This window comes from Propithecus coquereli, unplaced genomic scaffold (genome assembly GCF_000956105.1).
Source record: "Propithecus coquereli isolate 6110/MARCELLA unplaced genomic scaffold, Pcoq_1.0 Scaffold209, whole genome shotgun sequence".
Classification (NCBI taxonomy): domain Eukaryota; kingdom Metazoa; phylum Chordata; class Mammalia; order Primates; family Indriidae; genus Propithecus; species Propithecus coquereli.
In genome coordinates this window covers 1,857,490-1,869,204 of record NW_012145967.1, presented here as the reverse complement: position 1 = coordinate 1,869,204, position 11,715 = coordinate 1,857,490, and the positions used below count along the sequence as shown (strand labels likewise).

Genomic DNA, 11,715 nt, shown 5'->3' with positions numbered 1-11,715 from the left:
ACAGGGGTCTTGCTCTTGCTCAGATTGGTCTTGAACTCCTGAGCTCAAGGGATTCTCCTGCCTCAGCCTCCCAGAGTGATGGATTGCAGGCGTGAGCCATGGTGCCCAGCAATCATTCATTCTCTTAATCATGGCATATGCACAAGCAGCACGGATAAAATAAGGATGCATAACACATGACTTCTGCCTTGGAGGACCCCCAGTCTTGAGAGCAATCTGGTCATTGGCTATCAAGCCCTTTATTACTGTAGGTCCCTATCGTTACCCCTTTTGTGTCAGTGTCCTTGATTCCCAGGTATGTGGTAAGTTCCCCTAAATATCTGGTCCATAATGGAAGTTTCCTGTTGGCTCGTTTCTTTTCATTTGATGTACATGCTAACTGCTGGATTTAGATATACTAAGAGACCTAGAGGCAACGGGTGTATTTACTGTATATCACATAAATGAATAAAGCAACACATGTCAGCCTCTCACCTCTGGCTCCACCCGCCTGCCCCCTGCCCCATCAGCAGTCCTTCTGGATTGGAATAGAAAGAAGTCAGATTGGGGAAAGCAGACTTTGCTATACCCATTCTGGTGGGAACTGGCAAACTTTTGTATCTCACGAAGCCTTGTCGGCATCACATTTAATGTAAATGTTATCATAATTGTTTTATTAATAACTTTACAATTATATAGCACTGAGTCTCTGGGGAGAAGATAGCACTATGAATATAAAAGATGGTCAAGCTTCCCCCTCCCTTTGAGGGAGACAGACTGTCTGTTTTTCTCATCATGTTTTGCCTTCTCCTGACTCATTCCTCCAGGCATCACTTGGGGGTACTGCCTGTGGGTTATTTCCTTCTCGGCGGGATTGATTTAGAAAAATGCAGAAGGGGAGGGTGGTGGTGGAGGCAAAACATGCTTGTGGCCAAAGGGAAAGATTCTCGCCAAGATTAAAGAAGAAAAGGAACTAAGATTTATTAACTACCTAGTAAAACTCAAGCCTTGAGTTACTTGCTTTGCATATCTAATTTAATAGTCACTAAAATTCCCAGAGAAGTATGATTATCCCTATTTTATGTTATGGAAAGAGAAGCTCATTTAAATTCAGGAACTTGCCCGAGACCACTTAATTAGTATGTGGTAGACGATGAATTTGAATCCCTCCGTCTCCTTCCAAAGTTCCTGCTCTTCTTGGTGTGATTGAAACAAGTTTGTGATCTTATTCAGACGACTCCTAGCACAGGGCTAATCAGCCACCTACTGCCCAAGACTGTGCTGTGAGGTCTGAAAGATGCCAAAGACTCGGAAATCCCGGCTCCCACCTTCAGGGATTGTCAAAAAGGGAAATAGGATTACTGTGAGGAATCCAGGTCTGTTGGGGTTGAGGGGACAAGGAGAGAACTAAGAGCTAACTCTTTGGAAGGGCTTTTTGCCGGAGGACGTTGGAGCAGGGCCTGGAAGAACAGGAACGCAGAGGGGAGAGTGTCATGGAAAGGACAGAGCATGGCCCAAGGCCCAGCGACTGGGGACTGGGGGTTTAGGGACAGGGAGAAGCCCGCCCTGCCTGGGAAAACAAAGCCAGCTAGGCTGAGGGAACACTCCTGAGCCCTGGTAGATGGGTTTAGCGCGAGGCGACGGGGACAGTTTGAGAAGCAGTGGAAGAAAGAGGAAGGGTTCTTTTGGGCCTCCCGCATTCCCCACAAACCCCAAGGCCAATTTATTTCTCATTCCCTCCTGGGGTCACCAGGCAGCGTTGCGGAGAGCTCGGCGTGGTGCTTGTCACTCTTGGTTTCTGTGGTTTCTCCATTTACATTCCCCCGGTGGCCCGGTGGCTGCAGAGGCTGCTGGGTCTCTCCCGCTACTGCAGCCCGACGGAAACCGAGAGGAGCTGGCAGCGCGGTGTGAGAGCTGCGCAGGGAGGGACGCACACGCTGGCCCTCTGAGTCCGAAAATATGGCACAGTTTACATTTTCCAGGGATTGACAGGCAATTTTTCAACTTTCACAAAAATCCCTGCTGTGCAGAATCTGAAAGGAAAGGCAGGTGTCTTGACGTGGTGTCCGGGGATATGGGACAGTGAGCAGGCATAGAGTGCAATTGCTAATGGAGCCCTGGGAACCCTGTTCCCATCAAGGGTCACAGCCCCAGGTAAAAACCAACACGGTTTAGTTTGTTACAGAAACACGTAAAGAGCTTATACCCCTTCTAAAGTGCAGGATAGGAAACAAAGCTCCAGTCACGCAACTGGAAGCAGGTAACTGTCCCTGCTCCTCACCCTGCCTGTCTCCCTGCCCTCAAAGAGGAAGAAACCTAACGTGGTGCACGAGGCTACACATTATTAGTATCAGTGTTTCTTTTAAATAAGAATAAATCATGCTCATGGTATAAATATTCAAACAGGACAGTGGAGTATTAAGTAACATATAAATGTCCCCTCCCACCCCTAAGCTGACAATCTGTGCATAGCCAGGTTCTGATGGTCAGAGTCAAAGGCCAGTCTCTGGATCGTGTCCCACCACCTTCCTCCGCACCATGCTAGACTCCTTTCAGACACGCAAAATCTGGGCCAATTCATGCCCCAAGCCTTTGCTCAGCACCTCCCTCTGCCTAAACATCCGTCTTCTCCCTGCCCCTGCCTCTTACCCTCTACTTGGTGGCACTTTGAATTCAGTTCCCTATTCAGCCCAAATGTCACTTGCTCTGTGAGTTTTCCCTGATAAGCCCCCATAGACCTGCTACTGCCACTGTATATTGCGTGGACTTAATAGTTTCTCCGATTCACGTCTTTCTCCCCTGCCGACGCAGTGTGGCTTGAGAGCAGGGACCGTCCCTGCACCTCTCTATTCTGAGACCAACAAAGAGTGACACGGAGTAGGAGCCCAGTGGATGCTGGTGGGACGAACGAATGGACAGATGAATGAATGAACGCATTCCATGTACCAAACCACATTTGGAAACGTCCTTCGATTCCTTATTGTGATCAAAAGGAGAGGAAAGAGAAGGAGAAAGACGAGAGAGAACAATGCTAGTCGAGTCGGAAAAACATGGAGAAAAGACTGACAGGCACAGAAAGGGAGACATAGGCCAGAAAAAAGAAACAAAGAAATGCAGGAAACGTGCCCCGTGCATTTAAAAAGACAAGAAGATAAGCCATTCTAGTGTTACCCAGATCACTTTGTAAGCATCCTTAGAAATTACACCACTTTTCATTGATTTTATATTCTCTTCATTCTTAAACTCTCAGGAATGCGTTCTGGGTGGGGTAGATCAAACAGCCCAACAGGGAAGAAAGTTTTGTCTGAGTTGTGGCAAAGTGATAGAGGAAATATTATCCTTGTAGCCCAAGTAACGGATTTCTGGGGGCTGGGGCTAACAAAACAGTCATGACAGATGGATAGGGGTTTGGTGCCCTCCAGGAACAGAGTAAGCTATGGATGAGATTCTGATGCCACAGTGGCCTGTCCGAGTCCTCAAACCACCTCTGCCCCGCCATCTAGTTACCTTCTTAGTGCCCAGAATCCAGTTTATGACTCTCTAGGATTCACCTGGGGAGCTCCCCAGAAGGCTGCATCCTTCCAACCAGGTCTGCTCTATGCAACTCTCTGTATGCCCGGGGCCGTGGAGCAGGGAGTAAAACATTCTCCAAATTTAGATTCGTACCAGAGTGAGAGGATGTGGATGTAATTATGCTTAATTGATACAACCCCTGGAACTCAAAAAGAAAATGTTCCAAGATGAGGTTTCCTAGTAGTACCATGGAGTTGAACTCCTCCTCATTTTGCCTTCTTGGGCCTAGAATACATCGTCGTAGGAAGAATCCTTGAATTGGGGAAAAAGTCTAGGGATAGAGGAAGGGGAAAGCTTCACTACACAAGGCATCAAGGACTCCCAAAAGGATAATTTAGTAGTAGAATGAAAATGTTTGTGCACCAAGAATAGAAAGCGAATCAAATCTAAACATCTAAGTAGGAGCTGGAGAGAGGAGGAGGTGGGGAGCTGAGGAAGGGGGTCAAGCACACCAGGGGCTCATCCTGCCCCCCCACGGAGGAACAAGGGGCACTCTTCCTTTCTTCCTGGCATACTTCTGTAGTGTTTTAGTTTTTCAAAGTGAGTTGTATTTCTTTGAAATTGGGAAAAATACTTTAAAAATAAGAAAAAAAAAATAGAGAAAATTGTTTTATCCCAAGTGCCCAAGAGAGCTGTTTGGGAACCTCAAAGAACCCAAAGTCCTCCTTCCTTAGCCCTCTAATCTTGAGGCCAGCCCAGGAGGCTTCCCACATGACTGGCCTGTGAGATCTTGGTCTTTTCTTATTTGCCAGGGACCAGGCTGAGAAGTCACCCAAGATTTGCTAGCCGTGGGGGCGGGGACCTTGAGGAGGCAAGGCATCTCTGCAAGAAGCAGACCCAGCCTCTTTGCTGGGAAGGGAGGAGAGGCCACCTGCCTGGTGTGTTTGCTAACATGCAGGAGCTGCGGCCTGTAATCATCATTAGCTCTCTTTGGTGTTTACTGACTGTTATTAATTAGAACGAGCAAACTTGGCATTAATGTGCCCGCCATAAGGATGAAGGCTCTTACTGCACCACCACCCTGCATAAGCGGCTAGACTGGGACTCATTTGCCAACTGTTACCAGGATGATGCAAGGTCCTGGTCCAAGGTCCAAGATCCAAGATCCAAGGTCCTATCCGGCTGAGAGGATGGGGCCAGGGAGGGGCTCAGGCCTGTGTTTCTTTGGAAGTTCTGAACGTCGCAGAGCTCTGCCCGTGCAAAGAGGAGCAGAGGCTCTCCCCAGCTCACACGGGAGCTGCTAGTGGGCTTTGGATGGCCTCCAAGAGCAGCCTAAGATGCCCCGTGGTTCTTGGTCACAACAGAGTATTCCCCTAGCTCTGGCTGCGGCAGCTTTCTCCCTAATCAGAAAATTACTGAGCACAACTTTCTTTACAACCAGTGAGCAAGTGTCCTGTTGCCCTTCAGAACGGGTCTGGGGAAAGAGGTTGGCGGCATGTACAGTTGCCAAGAAAGGGCAAGCCTCGTCCAGTGCTCTGGTCTAACACGGAATACGTACATCCTCTCGTTTCTCTGGAAGTGATGCTGTACTTGTGTATTTCCTTCCCCTAAAAGTCAAAGTCTAGGCTTCAAAGAGGACACTGCCAGTATATGGGACATTTTGGAGACAGGGGAGACAGAGGAACATGTCAGCTGGGAAAGGTCAATTTCTTCCTGCATGGGTTAGTGGCCTAAACGTAGAGGGGTCTCTAGTGGAAATGCAAAGTTTCAACCGGCTCACAAGTAGAACGCGCTAGAGACTGAAGGCAGGAGATAAATCCATGCTGCCCGGAGAAGCTACACACTCACCTTTGGCTTCCCTGAGAGAGGCAGCGCCATTGGCAACTGGGTGGGGAGGGAGGGCTCCAAGGGAAAGGGCGCTAAGGACGTGTCCTCCAAGCTCTGCGCCCCGTAGTTTGGATTATTTTGGGAATCATTGTTTACTTTCCCAGAGGATCTGGGTATAGGTCAGAAATACTGCAGGACTCGAGTCTAAGCAACCAGGGAAATTAGCACCAAACCCCTGTGGGACAAAGACCCAATAAGAACCCAGGCTGCACGCCTGTAATCCTAGCTCTCTGGGAGGCTGAGGCGGGCGGATTGTTTGAGCTCAGGAGTTTGAGACCAGCCTGAGCAAGAGCGAGACCCTGTCTCTACTAAAATTAGAAAGAAATTAATTGGACAACTAAAAATATATAGAAAAAAAATTAGCCGGGCATAGTGGTGCATGCCTATAGTCCCAGCTACTCGGGAGGCTGAGGCAGAAGGATCGCTTGAGCCCAGGAGTTTGAGGTTGCTGTGAGCTAGGCTGATGCCACGGCACTCTAGCCCGGGCAACACGGTGAGACTCTGTCTCAAAAAAAAAAAAAAAGAAAAGAAAAAGAACCCAGGCTGGGAGCCTTCTCCCCCGGCCACCTCCTCCCTTCCCTCCCAGGTGTGCAGGGCAGTCTGAGTCTACACAGGCAATGGTGTGCTCTGAGTGCCTCTGCTGCCTGCAGGCACTTAGGTTCTTTGAACCAAATCATGAGTGGAAGGGGGAGGAGACTGTGGAAGTAGGGAGAGCTGATGGACATGGGTGCTGAGATAGGGGATGAACTTGGGGGAGCTGGAAATTTGGGGAAAGGATGGGTTAGGGTTCTGTGTCACCAAAGACACCATAGGGTCTCGAAGAAGTTCACAGAGGAAAGCCCTAACATTACTCCACATTTCTGAGCTATCAGCTGCTAAGAGAAGGAAAGATCCCTTAGTGACAGGGGTTTTACCCTGGAGGGCATCTGGTAAATAGTACTTGTCATTGTCACCATCCTCATGTATCAAACACCTGGGAGCTCACAGTACAGCTCTGAAGAGGTGCTCATTTCAGCCTCCCTGTCTTTTCAAATGCTGCGCACTTTTTTGGGAATCTAGGTGCCTATTAGGCATTTGGAGAAGTTCATGGAGCTTCAAGGCTCATCTCAAAAGTCAACTCTGTGACACCTCTTGACTCTCCAGGTTTCTCCATCCTCTGTGGGCCCTTTAGAACCAGCACACCCCTTGAATGCAAACAAAGCATGGAAATAGAACAGACAGTCATTCCGATTTGGGTGTGAGCTGTTCAAGGTCAATTCTTATGTTTTATTAATCTCCCCAACCAGCTGCATCCAGTACCTGGCATGCTATAAGTACCAGTGAGTGAGACAAAGGTCTTCTGGAAGCTGCTTTTCTACTGCAAATACACCGATGTTCACCAACAAGAAAACACAAGAAGGATAAATTCAGTTAATATTGAGCAAGTGTATAAAGAGATCAGGAATAAAACTTTTGAAGATAATTTAGAAGTTATAGTATGGAGGAAGTAGAGGGGAGAGGAACTGACATTAATTGAGCAACTACTTCTTACCTGGTGTAACACAAGGTCTTTTAACTATATTACATAATGCAGCCCTCTCCATGACCCTTGCAGGTAGGTATTGATATCCTCATGCATTCACTCCTTAGATGTTTATTGCACTCTTATTCTCTGCAGGCACTGTTCTATTAATAGATAGAGTCTGATGGTGAACAAGACAAGCAGAGAAGATCTAATCACTTGTTTATGTACAATCTACTGATGATTCTACACCTCAGACAGGATAAGCAACTTGCCTGGCTTTACATAGCTTACGAAGGTTCGGACAGAGTTTAAAGTCTGGTCCATACGGCTCTAAGGTCTATTCTCTCTACATATTCTAGGTGATGTGTGTTCCAGAAGAGCTGAACCAAAGAACTCTGAAGTTTTCATTATGTAACCAAGAAGGACACCCTGGAAAATCTAGCAATTCCAGAGCATTCTGGGGCCTCTAAATAGCCTTTGGTGATGTTTAACAGATTCCACAATTTCATCAGTCAGTGCTGGGCTTGAACTAATGGGACTAGGCATTGAATGGGGAAGGAGAGGGATGTTTCTCTGTCACTTTAAGTCCTAAATTGTTTTCAGGTGTTTGTTTAGAGCCAGCACTGGGAGGCTGCCTGCCATGCAGGGAAGAGGATGGACAAGGCCTCCATTAGGACCTCTCCTCATCAGAGTTACTGTTTCAAGTAATGAGGAAGCACAGACATTGATTTGATGCCTAATGAATAATCAGCAGCCATCAATAATTGTAATCACTAATCTGGTGCAATTAGAGGCAATTATAATAAATGCAACTTCCTCCCGAGCCACTAACTACAGAAATATGAATTGACTTAAGGGGGCTGGCGGTGATTTATGTGATTGTGAGATCATGAACTCCATTATCTTGGTAAATATTCTTAAAGGGGCAAGGTCCTATTCTGATTTCACACCTACCTAATGAGAAGCTAGAGAACACAATTCCAGAGGCAATGGCACAGAGGCTACTATATTTTTCTCACCACTGGCTAAAGCTTATCTAAAGGCAATCCTGGGGGCTGTGCAGACTCAGCTGGGGCTGCCATGCGAAGGCCTGTTCCTTCCAGTTCTGGTTACTGCAGAGATATTCTGAGCTCATACCTTCCAGTCTTGAAGAATGGGGAACAAATAGTCCAATCAGTGCAGCGTGAAAGGATGTTGATAGGAACATCTGGATGGAGATGATCTTTCTTTCTCTTTAGCCATCCCTACTGGCCCATTACCCTTTCCATATCCAAAAGCATCCCCAAATTTTGACAGGAAGGCATCTTTATGTAAACTGAATGGCCCTAGATTTGTTAGTATCTTAAAAATGCTTGAATAGCTACAATTATGTCAGTCCTGATCTCAGAAATGTAGAATGGCCATTTACTTTCTTGATAAATCAGCCAGAGGCTTTTAAGGGGCTCCGCCACAGGGCCCTAAATAATTGCAGCAGGACCTCAGTCAGCAAGAACGAGGAAGGAGATAAGGTGACCACCCGCCCGCATGCCTGGAACGGAGGGTATTCCTGGGATTTGGAACTTTCAGTGCCCAACCTGGAAAAGTCTTGGGCGAGCAGAGAAGCATTGTTCCCATGGAGATGAGATCCAAGGCAGAGGCAGAGGCCAGACACTGCGGGGAAGGAGATGAGACTTCATTCTCACAGTTCTCAGGATGAAATCCGACCTCCCTGCCGTGATCCTGTAGCTCCACGGCCTGACCTCTGCTCGGCCGGCCCCTCCAGCTGGTGGGCCCCGCCAGCACTCGTCTCGCAGGGGCCTGCCTCAAAGCCTGTTGCTCACCTTTCTTCTGGCTGGAAGGCTCCCTGACCCTGATTTTCCCAGGGCTGGCTTCTCCTTGTCATTCAGGTCTGACCTCAAATGGCCCCTGATCACACTAGGCTTCCGGCCCTGCAGCCACACGGCCATCTGTGTGCGGGTACGTTTCCCACTGCCCTGCGGTCTGCCCAGCCACAGGCCTACGAGAGTGCCCCGCACAGGGCACTAATAAATGTCGCCCGTGATGATGAGACCCACTCTCCAGCCTCAGCTTTCTCTATGCGTGTGTACACACTCGCCCCCATTCACACATTCCCCACACGCTGCTGTGTGAATACCCTTCTTCGTGCTTTCCCTCAGTGGCCTTCAGCCAAAATTCTTCTGGAGGGAAACTTCCACAAAGCCTTCACGGCTCTTTGATCAGATAGCCGCTTCTCGTCTTTGTTTTTTAATTGACAGTAATAATTGCATACATGTATGGGTATAGTGTGGTGTTTTAATAGATACATACATTGTGGAATGATTAAATCAAGATAAATTAACGTAGCCATCCCCTCCCATTCTTACCATTTTTTATGGTGAGAGCATTTGAAATCTACTCTCTCAGCAATTTTGAAATATGCATTACTATTAACACAGTCCCCATGCTGTGCAATAGGTCTCGAAAACTCATTCTGTCTATCCAACTGAACCTTTGTGTGCTTTGACCAACGCCAGCCCCATCTCTAACAGACATCTGGCGGGTACTGCAGGCCAGGCTCAGGTCCTTATCACGCTCTGTGTGTTCCTCTACTAGGTGGCGCGGATCCGGAGGGCAGGGACCTCCTCTCGGGCTCTGCTTCTTCAGCTCCGGGATTAGCACAGACTATAATGCCTGAACCAGTGGAGACAGGTCCCACCCCTGCGGGGCATGGTGAGGACGGAAGCAGGTGAGGCACAGCACCTTATATAGAGGAGGATCTCCACACCCAGGAGGGTTCTTGACTTGAGTAGAAACAGAGCCCACGTAGTGCAGTGATGAGAAAGCAAACTTAGGGTTCTTCAGACATCAATGCTAGTCTCAGGGCTGCCACTAACTAGATACATGGCATTGGCCAAGTCCTCACACCCTGCCTGTGACTTCTCTGTGTGTAAAAAGAAGCCCTGTTGTTCAGATTTCTCAAGTGCTTCCAGCTCTGACATTCTATAGTTCTGCGTACTGCTGGAGCTGCAGGGGGGCAGGGGAAGGGAGGGTAAACCTCACATATTCGCGTTTTAAAATTTCAAATGGATGGAAGTTGTTGTTTTCTCCCCTTCCCCTTCTCCCTAGTGGTAGCAAACAAGCAATAAATATGGAAATCCTAAAAGCCAGAGAAAATAGTGAGCATTCTCCATCTTGCTGACAAAGTACACAGAGGTTGCGTCACAAAATGAATGGGCTTATCCCTCCGCTGTGCTGCATGAATTCCTCCCAGCCGAGTGTGGCCGGGCCATTCACAGGACAGCTGTCCTTTGTTCTGCCAGCACAGGGTCCCCCGCTTGTACGCTGGCCAGCACAGCAACTGGGTGACCGCTGCAGAGTGAAGGTGTATATTCCTTCACCAGGGAGCCCCTCACAGCTGGCATCCACACTTAGTGCAGTGTGGAAGGACATAGAAACAATCTAGGTGAGCTGGGAGGGCGGTGCCTGGAGAGAGTGGAAGAAAAGGGAAAAAACAAAGGCAAGGCACAGCTTTCCAGCGGCAGCCAAGCCCTCTCCCGCCAAGGAACAAGTAACCATTTTTCAAAACCGTGCGGACATACTCAGCCGTTGCTCTGCACCATGTCTCGTCTGCCCCTAAGCACAAGCCAGGATTGCGACTGACTCCTGTTGCCAGCAAATGTCCAGGAAGGACCTTAGGTCCAATAAGAGCCTTTGGCAGCTCATCTTCAGAAGCCCCTCCCCCAGATGGCACCTGGAGTGGGAATGCCGGTAGTTAGTGGCTCTGTCAGCTCCTGCTCCACAAGTTGCCTCCACCCTATGCCTGCTCCTGGTGCCCCCTGGAAGGCGGCAGCTCTTTCTGAGGCCCATGTGTTCCCTTTGGTCAGGTCTGTCATTGTCCCTGCTCAAGAGGTAGGCAGACAAGTTCCCCGGTCTTCACCAGATACCATCAGGAAGGGTCTCAAAATCACTCACTTCTTAACCACGTCTTCAATTTCCCACGTCCCACACGCGTATCCGATTCAATTGCTTTTCTTTAATTTCATTCTAGGTGAAAAGCCTCATCCCTCCGGACCAATCTCTTGAATCCTGCTACTAGTCACTCAGTAAGAATGATGCCCAGATCCCTGAGGGTCTGAAGTCCCTCAGAGGTGTTCCCATCGAGCTTTCTTCCCCAACACTGACGATGTCAGCAGAGTGATGGCAGTGTTGAGTCCGGGGGCTCCACGAGAGCATTGAGCAGGAAGGAAGGGGTGTGTAGCACTGGGCAGACGATGCTACGCCCCTTTTCTCTGGGATGGGTCCCCTTGGGGCATTATTTATAGGATTCTGCCCACGCTCCATCCAGGTACGTGCCTATATCTCACTATTTAGCACTGCCCTAGAAAATACTGAGTAATTGTTTCACATGTATACATCATGTTTCCTTAAGTAGAAAATATCCTTTATAAAATCAACAGCATCAGATTGATGGATGAATAGCAGATAGGTAGATGAATTTCTGGTAAAGAAAATTAAGTAAAATGTTAATTGTAGATTCTAGTGATGGATTCATGAGTATTGACTATAAAATTCTTTCATCTTTTTTGTATGTTTGATAACTTTCATGTAAAATATTGAAAAAAATTAAATGTTCCTATCTTCTATTTCATTCATAAATCTCTTTACTTAACAAACTTTTATGAAGAACTTGCTACATTTGGGCTCCACTCTCCACGTGCATGGCCCCTGCAGTAACCAGGGGATGCTGAGAGTATCTCGTGGGTAATTGCTAATTGTTGTTTCTGTCCTCTCATGCGCCTTTGATTCACCCTCCAGCGGCTGTGGCCTTTCTGATTTGCCATCAGGGCTGGACA

The 11,715-nt window shown here is 48.0% G+C and overlaps 1 protein-coding gene across 3 annotated transcripts in view; it reads right to left on the bottom strand.

Moving 5' to 3' along the window:
* Window positions 1-11,715, bottom strand: part of NTM (neurotrimin) — a 980,258-nt gene that overhangs the window by 818,840 nt on the left and 149,703 nt on the right. The gene's annotated exons all lie outside the window — the stretch shown is intronic.